General features: G+C 32.5%; 1 protein-coding gene across 1 annotated transcript in view; it reads right to left on the bottom strand.

Moving 5' to 3' along the window:
* The window catches only part of DMD (dystrophin), a 2,282,785-nt gene extending 2,266,340 nt beyond the window's left edge, over nt 1–16,445 (bottom strand). Inside the window, exon 1 of the mRNA XM_074220296.1 lies at nt 16,132–16,445. The gene's annotated coding sequence lies outside the window, so the exon portion shown is untranslated. The remainder of the gene's footprint in view (nt 1–16,131) is intronic.
* Nucleotides 16,446–18,725: the final 2,280 nt, after the last annotated feature.

Below are 18,725 nucleotides of genomic sequence, written 5' to 3'. Positions count from 1 at the left end.
CCATATAACATTAAATTTCAACCAAACTTTCAGTCTTATTTCCCACTACTTTGCCTTCATGGGTTCCATGTCCTAGAAAGTCTGTATTACTTAATCTTCCTCTTTCATACCTCTGTTTTGTTTCTCATACTAAAATGACCATCTCTTTATATAGTCTATTACCCAACCTTAGAAATTCATTCCAAATGCTAAATCCTTTTAAAATCTTCCTGAAACCATTAGAAATATCTTCTCAAACTCCATAACACTTTGTGGTTTTTCCTATTGTGTTTATATTCTACCTTGTATTACAGTTATTTTTTGTATATTATCTTCAAAGAAGCTATCATCTTTTAGGTATGCTCTGTAATGTAATTCCTCCTACAATGCTTTTCATATAAGATAGGATTTATAGGTTGTTAAATGTGGGAGGCAGGCAGAAATGAATCCCACTTTCTACAAAAAGCCTTTCACAATCCTCCTAATTCTATTGCATTGTTGTTATTTCCAATTTATCCTGCATATTTCCTGCTTGAAATAATTATTTATATATTGTTTTCTCCCCAACATTTGGCATAGTCCTTCTCACATACTCAGCACTTAATAAATGTCTATTGACTGACTGATGTGGATAGAAGCTATCACTCTCTTTTACTAGACCCGAACCTATCTTTCTTCTTCATACAATCTTCTTTTTCTTTGTAGTGTCACAATCGTTTTAGTCAAAGAGACTCATTCATTCATAGTTATAACCTCAAATTTAAGGACTAATTTTATATCTCACTGATGAACTTTATTCCAACTATAATTGTATCTATGTCTATTTGGTAGTAATACATATTTTTCATTTAATTGACAAATGGCATTACTATTAAACAAATAATAAATTGGAAATGGATAGTTATTCTTGATCACAAATTTATAAAGCTTTATTTCATTACAAAAAGACTCTAGCAAACATTTTCCCTTAGATTATCTTATATAAAATTAAATACATATATTTTTAATTGTTTATTTTAATTTTAATTTATGGAATAAAGCAAGCATTTCTTTTTTTTTAGGGTTTTTTTTTTTTGCAAGGCAAATGGGATTAAGTGGCTTGCCCAAGGCCACACAGCTAGGTAATTATTAAGTATTTGAGACAGGATTTGAACCCAAGTACTCCTGACTCCAGGGCCAGTGCTTTATCCACTGCACCATAAAACAAGCATTTCTGTAGCATAGTACAATAAAAGATGATTGGACATGATATTGCAAATCTACTATGCATAACTTGCCATTCCTTTCAAATGTACAACAAAATTATAATGTAAATTTTTTTTCTTCTCCCTTCCCAAGAGATGGTTACCATTAGACACACACATATTTAAAATATGCATACATATTTATATACATATATATTCTAAGTATTCTTTTTACCAGTTCTTTCTCAGAATATGGATAGTGTATTTTTTCACATGTCCTTTATAGTCAATTTAGTATTTATTTATGTGTTTGTTTATTTATTTCTTTATTAATCAATCAATTGATTAATTAATTTATTTATTTATTAGGTTTTTGCAAGGCAAATAGGGTTAAATGCCTGAGGCTGGATTTGAACTCAAGTACTCATGACTCCAGGGCCAGTGCTCTATCTACTGTGTCAACTAGCTGCCCCTAATTTAGTATTTATAAATGACAAAATAATTTATTCTATCAAAGATATCTTTAATTATAGTATTGCTACTACTTTTAGCAATGTTTTCTTGATTCTATTCATTTTATTCTTTCTAATTTCTAATGTCTTTTTATGTTTTTTTTTTAATTCAGGGAGCTCATAAATTTTTTTAGCACAATAGTATTCCATCATAGCCATATACCACCACTTATTCAGTCATTCTCCAATTGATGGCCATCCTTATAAATTCCAGTTATGAGAAAAAGATTACTAATACTAATGACTGTATAATCACATATGTCTTTCCTATTTGGCCTTTAAAATCATATAATTCTTTTTTCTTTCCAGGGAATAAAGTGATACTTAAGCATGACAAACAAAGTAGGATTCAAATGTAATAATTTTTGTATGTCTCAACCTAGTTTCTGATGACAATATTTAAGAAAACAAATTCAGGGGCAGCTAGGTAGCAAGGTGTATAGAACACCGACCCTGGAGTCAGGAGTACCTGAGTTCAAATCCAACCTCAGACACTTAATAATTACCTAGCTGCGTGGCTTTGGGCAAGCCATTTAACCCCATTTGCCTTGCAAAAACCTAAAAAAAAAAAAAAGCAAATCCATGAATTGAAAGAGTCTTTACCATTTCTTAATTTTGTTGATGATTTTATTATCAAATTGTACAATTTACCATTTCAGAAAATTTCCAAATAAGAACTGAAGGAACTCACACTTTGATAATATAATATATTGAAATATGATAATATGATTTGATAGTATATTTTGATAATATCAATAACATTATAAAATGCCACAGAAATAGAAAAAAATTAGGGCTAATTTTATCTGTCCCTTCACAAGAGACCCTTCTTTTCTCATTATGAGTGAAACAAATATTTTTTGACTGAAGAAAACAGATCAATATATTAGATCTCTTAAAATTAAAAAAGATACAGTGTAATGTGATCTAAATCTGTATCCTACAGTACTTCTTATGTAAAGACCAGTTAAAAAGAAAATAATGAATGAAGAAAGCCTGTTATTATTTACATGATCCTGATGGATTTGCTCTTATTTAACAGTCAATTATGCTACCATATTAGAAAATTCCAAGTGTGGAAAACAAATGTGATATTCATTAAGCCTTTTTGTTTAAATTAAATTATCATCTATTTTGACCTTTCAATTTTGGTGTTTATACTTCATTTTATTTTTCTTCTTTGAAAAGGAGCACTGAATCACTGTCTCTGTTTTTCAGCTTGATCAAGTAAGAGTGGAACTATAATGCTAACAGCAAATTGCATGGCAGTCATTCTTTTGTTTTTATTGATGTGGCATGAAAGTAACATCCTTCTTTTTTTAATCATTATCATTCATCCCTTTCTTCATTCATTGAATAAACTATGTGTTGGGTACTTGCTATATGTCATATATTATTTTGGGGTCCTCACTATGACAACAATAGCACAAGTCTTTTGTCTCAAACTGTTTACAATCTAAGGAGATAAATTATGTACACAAATAATTATGTTACAAGCTATAATGTGATAAGTCCTATGGACAAAATTGTTTTTAGAATACTACATTTGATGTTCTCCTTTCTGGAGAGCTAAGGGAAAGATTCACAAAAGGTTGAGCTCTAAGATATGGTTCATGAGATGGTCATTAAGTAGTATTCTGGGTGAAGGGAATCAAAGGTCCAAGAGGAGTAAAGCATGTCTCTATTTTCATCTTCATACTTTTCTGATTTCAACATTGTACTAAACTGTTCTTAAAAAGGCATATGATCTATGTAATTGTTAAATCCAATTTTCTTTTAACAGTCCTTACCCTTTTTGAGTTCTCTTCAATATCTGAAGATGATGACCATTAGTCATCTTAAAAAGATTTTCTTTCTTGTCTTTTACTTACATTGTTCTCTCCTGATTTTTTCTTTTATCTGTCTGGTATGCCTTTCTTGATCTACTTTGCTGAATCCTCAAGCATGTCGTTTCCCTATGAGTGAATATATTCCAGGTTTTTGACTTGGTCTCTTTCCTCTTTCCTTTCCTCCTTCCCTTCCTTCTATCATCTTTCTTTGTCTCTATTGTTGGAAGGCTTATAAATCTCTTAAATAATCAATAAAATATTTATGGGACTACTCAATAGTAGGCCAATAACATAGTTTGAAGTGCTAGAGATACAAAAAGAGACAAAAGATCGCCCTTACCCACAAGGACCTTGCAATCTAAGTAGGTTACAAGATCTGTAAAATCATCTGGAGAAGGAAATAGCAAATCACTGAGGTATATTGACCAAGAAAACACAAAATGGTGTCATGAAAAGTCATAAATTATCAAAAAACAAATGAACAACAAACCTGAGTTTACAAAGTTTACAAAATCAAGTAACCCTGGATTTAAAGAGAAAGGAAAATTAGGAAAAAAGGAAAGAGGAAAAAAGAAGGTGGAAAGGCCCACAAACACGTGTGTAACAAGTAAAGAATGAAATAAATGTCAAGGGTAGTATCCTACTTTCTTACATATAAACTTTATATCTCTCCTCTGAGTTCTAACTAAGCTGTCAGTGTTTGCTTTTTCCTCTGAAGGAAACCTCCTCTGGTCTCTCTACCTCCCCTTACCCCTAAAGAAGAAGCAGGTTTATAATCTAAAAAGCCACAAATATTTATCCTAGTCAAAGATGCAAAATCTTTTCTTTCCTCAATTTAACTAGTTTCTTTTTTCTTTAGTTTTTTTTTTTTGCAAGGCAAATGGGGTTAAGTGGCTTACCCAAGGCCACACAGCTAGGTAATTATTAAATGTCTGAGACTGGATTTGAAGCCAGGTACTCCTGACTCCAGGGCTGGTGCTTTATCCACTGTGCCACCTAGCCACCCCTCTTTCCTCATTTTATAATCTCTTTAATCATTTAACAAAAATTGCTTATCTACCTGTTTCCTAGAAAATGGATCCAATTTACTCTTGCTTTCCCTTTCAACTTTGTCTACTTACTTCCCTGGTTTACTTTAAGTCCTAGATAAAATTTCATCTTCTATATGAAACCTTTCGTAACCCCTCAAGTCTAATGTTTTCCTTCTGTTTATTATTTCCTACTGATCCTATGCATATACTCTATATTTTTCCATGTGTTGTCTCCCTCACTACAGTGCCTTTTGCTTCTTTTCAAATTCCCATTACATATCACAGTCAGGAAGACTCATTTTCTTAAGTACAGACCAGACTTCAGACACTTATTAGCTGTGTGACTCTAGGCAAGACACCTACCCCTATTTGCCTCAGTTTCCTCACCTGTAAAATGAGCTGGAGAGGAAATGATAAATAAATCCAGTGCTTTGCCAAGAAAACCCTAAGGGGTCACATAAAGTCAGACCCAATAGAAAATGAATGAAAAACAACTTAGCATAACATCCAACATAAAGTAGGTACTCAACAAATCTTACTGATTTATTGAAATTCATTTTTTATCTTCTACAATGATTAAAATAGCTTACATGTGGTGAATCCTCGATATATATGTGCATGTGCCTATATATACATATATACACATGTATGTATGTGTATATCTATATATGTGTAGATATAGATATCTGAATTGAATTGAACAGATCCCCAACCAGCAAAAAACTTGGAAGCAATGTTGATGCCCATTTTTAATGTTAAACAAATCATGATTCATGAAAGTGATAGAATATTACTATGCTATAAGAAATGACAAACACAATGAATAGAGAATGGGATGACTAATTTATCCTGTTTGCAAAAGGGATTAAGAAAGAATCAGGAATATAACATATTTGATGACAACTTTGATTTTAATGGAAAGAACAACTTTCTAAAAAAGAATGATGAAAAGGACACAGAGAGAGAGAGAATATCAGAAAAACAGAAACACAGAGAGAGACATAAAGATACACAGAGTCATGAGAGAGAGAGAGAGAGAGAGAGAGAGAGAGAGAGAGAGAGAGAGAATGAGATTGGTCTCAAAGAAGAGCTAAGAGAATATATCATATATCTCTGGTGTTATTTTGCAGAGGTAGAGGGATCCACAAGGTCAAACCTTTAAAATTGGAAGAAATTTTTTTTGATCCATTAATTAGTTTTGTTAATTTAAAAATAACTATTAAAAGGCATGTATATCTGAGAATAGAGAGAAGGAGGGATACAGGAAGAAATAGAGGTGAAACATTAAAAAAAAGATATTTAAAAAAATTATTTTAAAGAAAGGAAAAATATCCTGCTTCTAGACTTGTAAATATATATACTCAAGGCATATGGAACAGGAGCTAATATAATCAAAAGGATCTGAAATAATATCCTTTCTTCTCCTTACACTCATTATTCATGGAAATACCTAGAACATTAAACACTGTATTTAGGCCTGATTTTTTTTTTTTGTAAGATGACTTACAATATTCTTCCCCTACATCTTCATCAATGTTGGGTTTTTTTTTATTTTTTAGAGGATCATGGAGTTAGAAATGTAAGAAAACTACTCAAATGACTCATGTTCTTTGGTCAAAGTTTCAGTACTTGTGGCACAATGGATAGCATACAAAATTATTTGATTTGATTATCTAACTTTCCAAGCATTATTATAAAAATAATAGTTTAATATTCTTCTTTGAAACTATTTACATGTATAAAATATAAATCATTTGATTAATATTTTCCCCTATAATCCCTTATTTTCTCATTTTTATTCTCATTGAAGTGATCAGTGGTAATAGGGTCCTTATGAAGATGCCTGTATTTAAATAGTAATGTAGAGTACTTGATGATTGGGTTTTGGGGGGCTGGAAATGATTGTAAATGGAGAGTCAGAAAGCATGGTAACCAGTGCCTATAGATTTTTTTTTTGATCATAAAGTCTTGGGAATAGCTTAATTAATGAGCATATACTGAAGGGAAAGAAATAGACCTGTGATTTCAATGGAATAGGGCAAAGGTGTCAAAAAATGACTCATAGGCCACAATCAGTCCACAAAAAAATTGATTACTGACAGAACCAAATTAAAATGTCATTAGGAAACATCTATCAAAATAAATAAAAATTCAACACAACATAATTTGGGGTTTTCTAAGTCAATGATGTGGGCCAATAGTGATTCCTTTCTATTCAAGTTTCATGCCACTGATATGGAATTCTCCAGTGAGGAAACTCAAAAATAAATAAACATGCTATTTGTAGCTCTTAGACTTAGAGTTCTTTTCAAAAAAACTGAGATTTAATCACCTTGTTACTGGTCACATAATGAGTTACTTTCAGAGGCATTACTTAAACCCAGTTCTTAATTTTGACTCCAGATTTCTATTTACTATACCAGTGCTACCTCTGAAGAAGTTTGTCAGAGAAAAAAGGGGTAAAAAAGAGGCATCCTGGAATAGTGGCTAGAAATAAGACTTCCTATTTCTGACACATACTGGCGATGGAACCTGGGGTAAGTCTTTTAACCTCTCATTGATCCAAGTAATGCTCTATAAAATGCAGGGCAGGTACTAAAGATCTGTTTTGATACTTTGCATGTCTCCAAAGAAAAAGGATTAAAATGCCTAAACAAGGAATATCACATGTTCCATTCACAATTTATAACTATTTTTTTCCCAAGATTTTTGCAAGGCAAATGGGGTTAAGTGGCTTGCCCAAGGCCACACAGCTAGGTAATTATTGAGTGTCTGAGACTGGATTTGAACCCACCCAGGTACTCCTGACTCCAGGGCAGGTGCTTTATCCACTGCACCACCTAGCCACTCCAACAATTTATAACTCTTTAAAAAAAACTTTCACAGAAGCACAAAAAGATTTAATGGGTCACCTAGGACATGTATGATAGTTTTTGTTCTTTGTAGAGATTTTAGCAGATTCATAAACTGGAATAGGAAAAAATAAAACTTTTTTTCCTAATCTTTTGTTTCCTTTGCAATCCTATGTCTTTTAATTTATGCCTTTATAAACATTAGGCAACTAGGTGTCACATTAAATAAAGTGCCAGGTCTTGAGTCAGGAGCACTCATCATCCTGAGTTCAATTCTAGTCTTAGCTACACACTAGCTGTGTGTCCCTGGGGCAAGTCACTTAACCCTGCTTAACTCAGTTTCTCAATCTGTAAAACCACTCCAGCATCTTTAACCAAGAAAAATCCAAATGGGGTCATGAAGAATGGAACACAACTCTAAAAAAACTGAGCAACATAAGCATTATTTTCAGAAATATTCCCTAGTTTTAACTAGACTGTCAAATGTACTCATAAGATGAAGAAAGGAAGAAAGAAGGAAAGGAAGGAAGGAAGGAAGGAAGGAAGGAAGGAAGGAAGGAAGGAAGGAAGGAAGGAAGGAAGGAAGGAAGGAAGGAAGGAAGAAAATAATGGAATTCAGGTCTGGAAAAAATGTTATAGATAGATCATTGAATTCAATTTCTTCGTTGTCTTGATGAGGAAATTGAATCCCAGGGAGTAATGGTGTCTTGTTCAACTCCATGTTTCAAAACCATGTTCTCCAAAATATGCTGAATTTTAACAAGACTGAACTGTTCATTTCTTTACCCTGTCATACTTTTTAAAAATCACTTTTATAGAATTAACTCCCACCTATCAACCTGATGAAATCCTTCTTTCCATTAAGGCTTTTCAGATACAACTTCTTTCATAAAACCTTCCTCATAAAACCTGGCTAGGTGGTACAGTGGATAGTGCACTGGCCCTGAAGTCAGGAGTACTTGAGTTCAGATCCAGCCTCAGACACTTAATAATTACCTAGCTGTGTGGGCAAGTCCCTTAACCTCATTGCCTTGCAAAAAACCCTTCCTCAAATCCGGGAAAATAAAAGGGATCCTTTCTTTTTGAATTACTCATGCCTCTCTGTTGGAGCTCTCCTATATACTTAACATAATATTTGCATTAAAGTTATTTTGATACAATTTTGAAATACTCCTTTTAAATCTTATGTTCCATAAAGTAGAGATTGAACTTTAATTTTATTAACAGCATAGCAGTAAAATTATTTGTGTTCAGATTATTCCATTTTTCTGCCTATTTTTACCCATCTCTATACCTCTTCCTCCAGTTCTTCACCTTTTCCTGACCTGTGACTCCTCATAACTGTAAATTTGAGAACTGTCAGAAAACCCCATGACCAGGGTACAATTCTCTGGATCACTATGTGGATAGAACCTCCCTGCATATTGTTGCTCCTAGAAAACAACAGGCTCTTCTCCCATTTATAGTTCAGTATAAAATGGTCAGTCAACATACATTTTCTTTTCTTTTTTTTTTTTTTTTTTAAGTTTTTTGAGTTACTATGCACCAGGTACTGTGCTAAGCCTTGAGGAATACAAAGTCAAAAACATTCCCTCCCCTCAAAGTACATATGTTCTAGTGGAGGAGAAAAACATAAAAGTTAAAATATACATGGTCAGATATTCTAGTGCTTCTGCACAATGTTACTGCTCTTTAAGGTAAATTGTCAATGTGTTTCCTAAGCATTTTACCCACTTTTTCAGACTTAAGAATAATCATTTTTACTAATGGTTCTTGAGAAATTTTAGACACTACTCCAATAAATGCCTATGTTAACTAAAATAGCATCTTAAGTAGAATGCAAACCTACTTTGTCATATCTATGCACATTCAGTATTCTCTAAAGAATGATTTCTCATATTCTTTAACAACTTCAACCAAGCAATTGAAATTCTGTCTATGATAAATGTTTTACACTGAAGGCTCATTTCATTATACGGTAGTCAGTTGAAATGGGATTTCCGTAGAATATATTTTTAGGATGTGCAAAGCACAGGAAAATACTGAATACATTATATAATTTAAATATTTATTAAAGATTTTCTACATAAGGCAACATTTCAGTTAGATCACCCAGGAATAGCCTTATGAGGGTGGGGTAGGTGGTTGGAGAGGGCAGAGCTATTAAAAATAGAAGTCCTTGCTGTTTCAAAAGTGGTTTACTCATTCAGAAAGTCCATAAACTAGTGACTGAAAAAAAAAAACTCTATCCAAATGTCCTCCTTTAGCTCTCCCCCCACCTTGCAAAACAACAGAAATTCTCTTGATGCTTTAATTCCTGCATAAATTCTGTATGTAGCACCATGGGCACTGGATTCAAACAAAGTTCCCCAGAGCGCACAGCTCTTTGAGGGATGGACCTCAGATAACATTTGCAGCTTTGCCATCACCCTGCACAAAGTGGGTGTGTGTGGCTAATCCTGAGGAATCTCTTGGCTTCTCAGCAGCTGTTCACATGACAACTTCTGTCTTGCCCTTCAATCTCAGCTAGATCTACAGTCCCCAGCTGTCGGCATCATCCATAAGCCTTTACTTTATTTAACCTCCAATATGCCAAAAACTCTCCTTGGAGTCCTTACCAGTTATTTCTGCCAGTCTTAAATATTCTTTTCAAAATATGCTGAACCTCTAGGATTGCACCCTTCCATGGAACAGGAAAGGAGCCTGCTTTGCTTTGAATTTTATTTGTCTTCCTATTCTTAAAGACAGAGATACTCCTAATGTCACCATAATCTTTTAAAAAATGACACATTTATGTTACATGAAAAGACCTCGATTATTTTAATACTATGGCTCTCGTTTACGTTCCTGACTTCCCTTTATAGTTCATATATCCTTTCAACATTACAGAGGATTGAAATCCACATTTGTAGCAGAGCTCATCTGCCCTTTAAGTCAGAGGTGGAGAACTACTGCTGCCGAAAGCTGATAAGGAAGGAGACAAGCTATGTGTGAATAAAAAAAAATGGTGCCAAGAATGAGCAAAAAGCAACTGATGTTTATGTCCATTTATAGTCTTGATATTGGTCTTGCTTAGTAGATGCAGCTGGGTAAAGGGAAGGATCTGAAGCAGAGAAGCAAATATGTGAAGACTTTCAGAATGTCATCCTTATGTTGGCACAGTGTTCTTGTTCACAAAATGAGATCATATGCCTGCTATGGCCTTAATAGATAAACTATTCATTAAAAAAATCAAATGATTAAAAACTACAGATAAACTGCGGTGGTTTAATAGTAGAGATGAAATTTTACTTTTTTTTGAACATGAGTAGATTTGACATGTAGATTTGAAATTTCTATAATACAGAACTGAAAATACCAGTAATAGTGTTTCATAAACAAGCATCCTTCTTAACTTTGCAAACACTCAATGAAAAATTCATTCAATAGTATCAACATCCAGGATATTATTATATGGATTAGAGAGCTAACTGTATGATGTGTTTGTAGTTGGTTTGCAACTTTGTAAAACAATCAACAATATTTTCATTTAGTGGTGACACAAAAAATATAAAATGTTCTCTAGACATTTTCACTTTTATTGCTATCAATTGAGTTTATATATAAACTTCATAGGTTACTATGTACTTCTTTTTTCAAGAGGTTAATTAAAATATCATGAGGTTTTGACTTTGAATGTTAGCATTTAGTATTGTGGAAAGAAAAAAAATTGGATATTTTATAAGAACATAATACAGGGCAGCTAGGTGGCACAGTGGATAGAGCACCGGCCCTGGAGTAAGGAGGACCTGAGTTAATAATTTCCTCGATGTGTGGCCTTGGGCAAGTCACTTAACCCCACTGCCTTAAAATAAAATAAAATTTAAAAAAAGAACATAATCCTTATTTTACAGATGAAGAAACAGAGCCCCAAAGATATAATTTGTCTTAATTCATCCAACAAATAAGTAGTAGAATCAGGATTTGCACTGTCTCTTTTCAAGTTTTTCTAGGTAATATCAGATACATTTTTTCTTATTTCCTTGAAAAGTCCATATGATAAAAGTTATTTCATTTTTTTTTTTTGAAGAATGGCATTGATAAGGAGAGGTAAATGCATATGGGAATGAGAAACCAAGAGATCAGAAGAGACAGCAAAGGGGAGAGATGACTTGATCCCCATCAGACTTTCACTAACACCTGTTCTGCTGAGACTGGATGTTACTGAGAATAACTTAGGCACAACCAGTGGGTGGGACCCAGGGCGAATCACAGAGAAACTTTTAAAATAAACATCAATGACAGAGCTGAAGGGGAAAAGACATGACTGGGTAACATCCTGATACTCAGTGGCTACAATAAAGCCTCTGTCCCAGGCCAACTTGGAAGTCATGGAGTTCAAATCTTTATTATATAAATAGGCAAACTGATATAATAATATCATATTTATAAATACACACATATATAATATATACATATATAATACATGTATATATATTATATATATATATATACATATATATATATTTCCCTTTTCTAGAGTCACACAGTTATCTATTGACAGGGTGGGGATTTAACTTCAGAGCCTTTGATAACCTCTCCTATAGTCTTTTCATTTCAGAACCCACCCCCCCACCCCCATGCCCCCAGCCCCACAAAATGACTGTATTAAATTCCTACAAAAGTTCCCTAATGGAATCATTCTCATGAAATGTCAGGCTAGCACTCAGTTGAGTCCTATAAAGAAATGTTTCTCCTCTCCCACACTGCAGCCTATGACCTTCACAACAAAATGCTCCAGTCTGAACTAGCTGCTTTGATAAGAGAATGCAAGCCTCCAAGGACTTGGAGCAGGTCCTTGTTAAAAAAGAAAACTGTTGCATCACTCTGAATCCAATCAAAACCTGAATGTGCTGGATAAAAAATAAACCAAGGGCATCATTATTCCTTCTCATTGTGTTCTGGCTTGCCTTCAAATTGCATACTCAGTATAGTTGAAATAACTGAACCACCTCCATTAACTGAACTCTTCATCACTTCAATGTATGTATGTTTTCAGAATGAAAAGCAGAAATGATAAGCTCTAATCATCTTAAATTCCCCCAACTTTCCAAGCAGCATTAAATAGAAGGGGTTTACAGAAGAGCAACATTATTATTATTTTAAAGAATCGGTAACGACTTTATTTTAGAATTTGTTTTATAATTGAACAAAAAGAGACAAAGTGGCACTTGTATCACTTGCTTTGCCTTCATGGTCAGGCATTATCATTAGTTTATTTTCTCTTTCTGTATGCAAACAAGAAATACTTGAGTATGAACTACAGGGAAACACCCTATTTAAAAAGAAAACAGCAAAAAAATTATCACTAATAAAGGGAAAATTAGAAAATCATAGAATCTGAGAGTTGTAAGAAAGTTCAGTGAACATCTAGGCCAAATCACGTGTAAAAAGAATCCCAATTAAAATCTTCAGCCTTAAAATATCTATTATCTATATTCAAATCTGTCTCTATCATAGCAGTAGACTTTAATTAATTACATCTATATTATTCTGCATAGTGGATAGAATGTCAAACTTGGATTCAGGAAGACCTGGTTTCATATCTGGCATCAGATAGTTTCAACATCTTTGACCCTGTGCAAATCACTTAACCCTCCATTAATGTCAGTTTCCCTTCCTGTTAAATGGATTTTATAAGTACATCATAAAATGTTAATCAAATGAAATAATCTATGTACATGCTTTATACATTATTAAAGCACAATATCAATGTGAATTATTACTATTTCTCAATTCTGTAGTGTATAGACTATCACCCTTAGTATCAGGGAGACCTGTGCTCAGATCCAAGCCCTGTCACATACTAGCTCTGAAATTATTAATATTCTAGACAACTCTGAAAAGCGGTAAGTTTCAAGGACTTTCTGGACTATATGGGAGAAGGAAGTTTCCAGACTGGAATCTCCTTAAAGAAATACTAAAGAAACCAAAAGTTCAGACCCTTGTCTACACATTTCAGTGTTCACATTCATCTATCAAGATACTATGTATGACATAATATTATATCATAATAAGATAAACAGTAGCTTAATAAAAATTATGATAAATCATCTTAATAAACCAAAGAAATATTAAAGAAGGTAACGAGGGAAGGAGGGACTAGAAAATTACTTTGTAATTACTCCAGTGATGAGACTAGGATGAAAGATTAAAAATAAAACAAGACACATGACTTTCCATGAGAACAAAGATTTCATTATCTCTCTTATTAAACCTCAACTGTGGATAAAAACTTCACAATTTGTCAAACATATGGTCACTGACTTAGACCACAGATTTTAAAGGATTTTAAATGAGCACCTCAAGTCAGAAAAGAGATGTTCTACTTCATCTTTGTCTCCATTTAATGAATGTGTATTTTAGTACAGCTTTATGAATTTAGAAAAATAAAATAGAAGGCATATTATAATAGCAGATTCAATTAGATATCAACTGACATCCAATATACTGAGATTATAGTATATAACTTACTATATATAGTATATAACTTTTCTATATATCTGTACTGAGATTAAAGGTCTGTCTATAACTCCTTGAAAATAATGTTCAAAAATTATGCTTTTATATTCTCTCTCTCAAATTATATTCAAAAGATGATCAGTTTTGAGATTCAAGGCAGTTATATTTTAATATAGAGAATTATCTGTCATAAATATTCTTATTGTTTGATTAATTCTATAAATCTCCAATATTATTATAATCATTAAATAGTGCATGTAATAAGTTATTGAACTGTTGGAGAAAATGTTAAGGTCCCTTTCTTGCTTTTCCTAATGAATTCAGTCTTTATCAAAAGAGTAGCAATCTCTTTATGATTAAGAATGATATTATATTATAGCTATATATGTGGTACAGTATATTTGGAGTCAAAAGATCTTGGTTCAAATCTTGCCTCTTCCAAAACACAGTGTGTATTTAAATAAGTTGTTTCATTTCTTCAGGTCATTTCCTTATCCATAATATGATAGAATTGTGAGCTTGAAAATCTTTTCTTAATCTAAATCCCTAAATCATAGACTTTTAGATTTAGTGGGAACTTCAAAGACCAGCCAGTCAAATCTGTACATATTTAAACTCTCCATACAACATACCTAAAATATGACCATTCAGAATATACCTGAAGAATTCTAGTGAGGGAGAATTTCTTACCTCTTACAGGAACTCATTTCATTTTTTGGATAATTCTAAATGATAGAAAAATTTTTCTTTATTCTAATAAATATGCATTTATATTTCATTATTACATGGATCTTGTCAGAAATTATAAGATGTCATACATGATTCAGAATGTCTATAAGCTATGACAGTTTTGGCAAACAGTTACAATTTAAAAAAAATTTCCTCAAAACACTTTTAAGATCATTTATTACACAGAATTAATTTATATATGTTGCCAAGGATTAAGTCCCATAATATATGTAATAAATACAAAATACATATATCTTACTTAAAATTAATTGAATTTGGAGAGAAAATGTTAAACTGGATCATAACCTGATGATTTTCAATATTACTTACAGTAATAAAGGAAAAATGAAGTATCTACATTTCAAAATCAGGAACTATCAATATGAAATAGTTAATTTCTTTCTACAAAGTTTTTCAGCAAAATTTTTCTTCTTTCCCTGAAATTGGTGAATAGTTATTGAAATTACTGAGCTTCTTTCTTCTCCTCTCCTAAATACAGTTCTTGTATCTATTTTAGAGGCGATAATTTTAGATCCATAAGAGTTGTTATGAGAAAAATAGCTACACATATCTCCTAGGTAATCAAATAAACCCATCTGTTTGAAATAGATTGTCCTGAAGATATATCATTTTTACTTGTGTATTGCTATGAAAATTTAAAATGCTCCAGGAACCATGATTTGCTTCAAAATAAAGATGATAAGGAGTTGGTCTTGGAAAGAGGCAAACCAAAAGTTTTTGGGTGAAAAGAGCTTTGTCATCACAGATATAAAATATGAACAGTATTTTAAGCTAACTTTACTATTAAACATAGTTAAAACCCAAAAATAATTCTCTCAATTCAAAAGACCTTGTTTCATTCACACTCTAAGACAGTTCACCCTTGAGTACTACTTAGAATTGAAAGTAGATGACAACCTCTTAAAATGATGAATAGTAATGTAATCTGTAAAATAGGACAAAAAAAGGCTGGATAAATGTTTTCATTATGCCCTAATTCATCTCAACTCTTTATAATAATTAGAATATGTGTAGTTTTACCCCAGACCCTTCACCTCTCTTTTAAAAGATGATAACTATTCAGCATTAATTGAGAAAATGACAGATAATTGTCATACATGAACAATAGTTACACATATACATAAATATGTGTATAGCAATAAAGATAAGTAAAAAAACCTAAATAACTATAGGACTTAATTACAGGAGCAAAAAATAAAATGAAAATATTAACTACTTGTACTTTTTAACACAGAAATATTTAATACTTTCTAAATACTGGGAATTTCTGTTCACTATGATTGGAAAAAGTTTACTTAATTCAGCATATTTACCTCTATGTAATTATATTTGTATATATGCATGTATATTCATCATAATATATTATGCATATTGACCAATTACCTCCTATTTTCTTTCAAAATCTTATATTTTAATAATATTAGGTATATTTAAAATTATATCAAAACCACAAAAATAATAAAACAGAACTAATTTAGACTTTTTATACTTACAGCAGTCTTCTACTTCTTCATACCAAATCATTTGGACAAAATTAAAAAATCAAGGCAACAATGAATATCTTAATGGAAATGTCCACAGTTTTATTACTCCAGTAGGTTTTTCAGACTTAGATCAGTCAATAATAATTAGAAGCCAAAACAGCCTTCCAAAAAATAAAAATAAATAAAGCCCTTTGTGTTTTCTCTGGAGTTTATCTATAAAGTTAACTGCTTCTAAGGTCTGAATCCTTTAAGGGGAGAATGAGTGAGCCTAACTCCCAAAGAGTCAGTCGATGTAGTAACTGATGCCAAGATTCCGAAGAGGTCTCTAGATGTTTCAAATTCCAGGACCTGCGCAGAAGCAGTCAGCTGGGCTTCCCTCAAAACAAGTTGGTTTCCCATAATAGGACTGCCCATGAACTCTACATATAAGGCTGTGCTTCCAAGGATGGCATGTACTGTATAGTGAATTCAGAAGATGACCAACAGCTTCCTGATTAGCAAGTAAGCCAAAACAGTACAGTAGCTAGAATCCTTCCCTCCACGCCTCTTAAATATACAATAACTGTCACTAAAAGTTCTAACAATAACTCCTGAATATCTTCTCAAAAATCATAGAATTTTCTAATTCTTATCAATAATAAATTTTCAAAAACATCTTCTCTTTTTTTGTTCAAATGCATTTGCAGGCTTTTTTTTTTCCTGACTGACATGCAAATGCATGCCTGGAATGATTTGTGCATGAATTATGTATCCAGAGACTCCAAATATTAATTTGCTTCCCTTGGGATCCAATCAAAAGTCATAAATTGATGATGCAAACAATCCAGAATTGAGTATAAGTAGGAGAAAGTTGCAAGAGGAGCTTTAGTGAGAATATGTGTCTCCTGGGGGGGAGCTACTCATTTAAATAGAATAGAATCTTTTTTGGGGAAATGCATTAAAGTTTCAAGTATAACCAAAACTTCTATTGTAATCACCTACTCTTTCTTAAATTTGTTTTCTGACCACAAGAAAAAAAATGTCATCTAGGTTGAGCATAAGTGAAAAATATGTCAGTGTAGAATTTGAATAATTGTGCTTTGATTTGCGCAATACATGTTCCCAACAATTCAAGAAGGTTAGAAAAGGCCTCTAAAAATAATCCTCATTTTACAGAAAAGGATATTGAGGCCCTTGAAAATTAAATGATGTGTTGAAGATCATGTATTTAATGATGTATTTTGTACTGAAACTGAAGACACTTTCCTTCTACTCCCATATTCTGTACTCTCAATTGATAGTCAAATATTAGCCTTGTGGGGTAGCTAAAGTGGTGCAGTGGAAAGAATACAGGGTCTGGAGTCAGGGTGATTCCACTTCTTGAGTCCAAATCTGGTCTCAGACACTTATTAGCCATGTGACCCTGGACAAATCACTTACCCTTGCTTCCCTTAGCTTTCTCATCTTGTAGAATGAACTAAAGAAGGAAATGATCAAATACTCCAGTATCTCTGCCATGAAAACAATCCCCAAATGGGGTCACATCACAACTGAAATGATTGAACAAAAACAGAATTAACTTGATGTTTATGTGTGAGAGGCTGAGACAAGAGAAAGAAATTCCAATTAATACAATTTAAGTCTGAATTTTTTAAGGGAGAAAAAAATCGATATTAGTAAGGGGAAAAAGTATCAGGTGGTTTACAATATTAAATGAATAGTTTAGATGGGAAAAGAAAAGATGTGATTGTACAACATTGTGACTAGGGGAAAAGGTTTTCTTAACTATTAATTATGTCTTTTTTTTATTATGCTCCTTCACAGAATAATCACTAATCTGTCAGACACCTTTTGTAAGAAAAATCAGATATAATTTGTTACAATATAAAAATTATACATGTTTTATAGTTATTAATAAGTATTTTTCTGATAGATGCAATACTTTTATTTCAAACTAAATGAACAGGCTGTGGCCTATTAATAAGTAGGATAGAATGGGATGGCAATGAAGACAAGGGAACATTTGAGTAATATTATGTATTCTACCTCTGAGATTATAAATGGTACTAAACATGATCTCTGTCTGAAAGAATATGTATTCCAAAATATCAAACAGAAAATAAGCCTCTGTGTCCAGCCCTCTAAATATATTGAAGAAACATTAAGAAGTCCCCTGAGAGAAGACATCAATCATACATGCACAGATACATGATTCTCTACATACCAACTTTCAGATTTAAGAAATTTGAACTCTATATTTATTTGACAATAATAAAGTTGCATATTCAGATACCTTAACTTCCATCCCTGCTCAATATTTATTCAGTCCATCCTTAAGAATTTGTAAAATGCCCACTATGTATAAGTGTTAAGGATGTAAAGACAAAAGTTGTATAGTTCTTGTTCTCAAGACACTTACATTCCTCCTCTATTTCCAACTTTGTGACAATATTCATAATGAATTTAAATTTGGCATATTAAAGAACAAACATATTAAATCAGACCTAGGAGACTAGGGATAAACTTAGCCTCCTCCTTTTGCCCTGAGAACCATAAGCAGAGCAGACTGGGATCAGGAAAGAAAGTTTTTGTTTGGTTTTTTGTTTGTTTGTTTGTTTGTTTGT

Source organism: Macrotis lagotis, chromosome 1 (assembly GCF_037893015.1).
Source record: "Macrotis lagotis isolate mMagLag1 chromosome 1, bilby.v1.9.chrom.fasta, whole genome shotgun sequence".
Classification (NCBI taxonomy): Eukaryota; Metazoa; Chordata; class Mammalia; order Peramelemorphia; family Peramelidae; genus Macrotis; species Macrotis lagotis.
The sequence above is the reverse complement of the archived record's forward strand: the minus strand, read 5'-3'. Positions and strand labels throughout refer to the sequence as shown.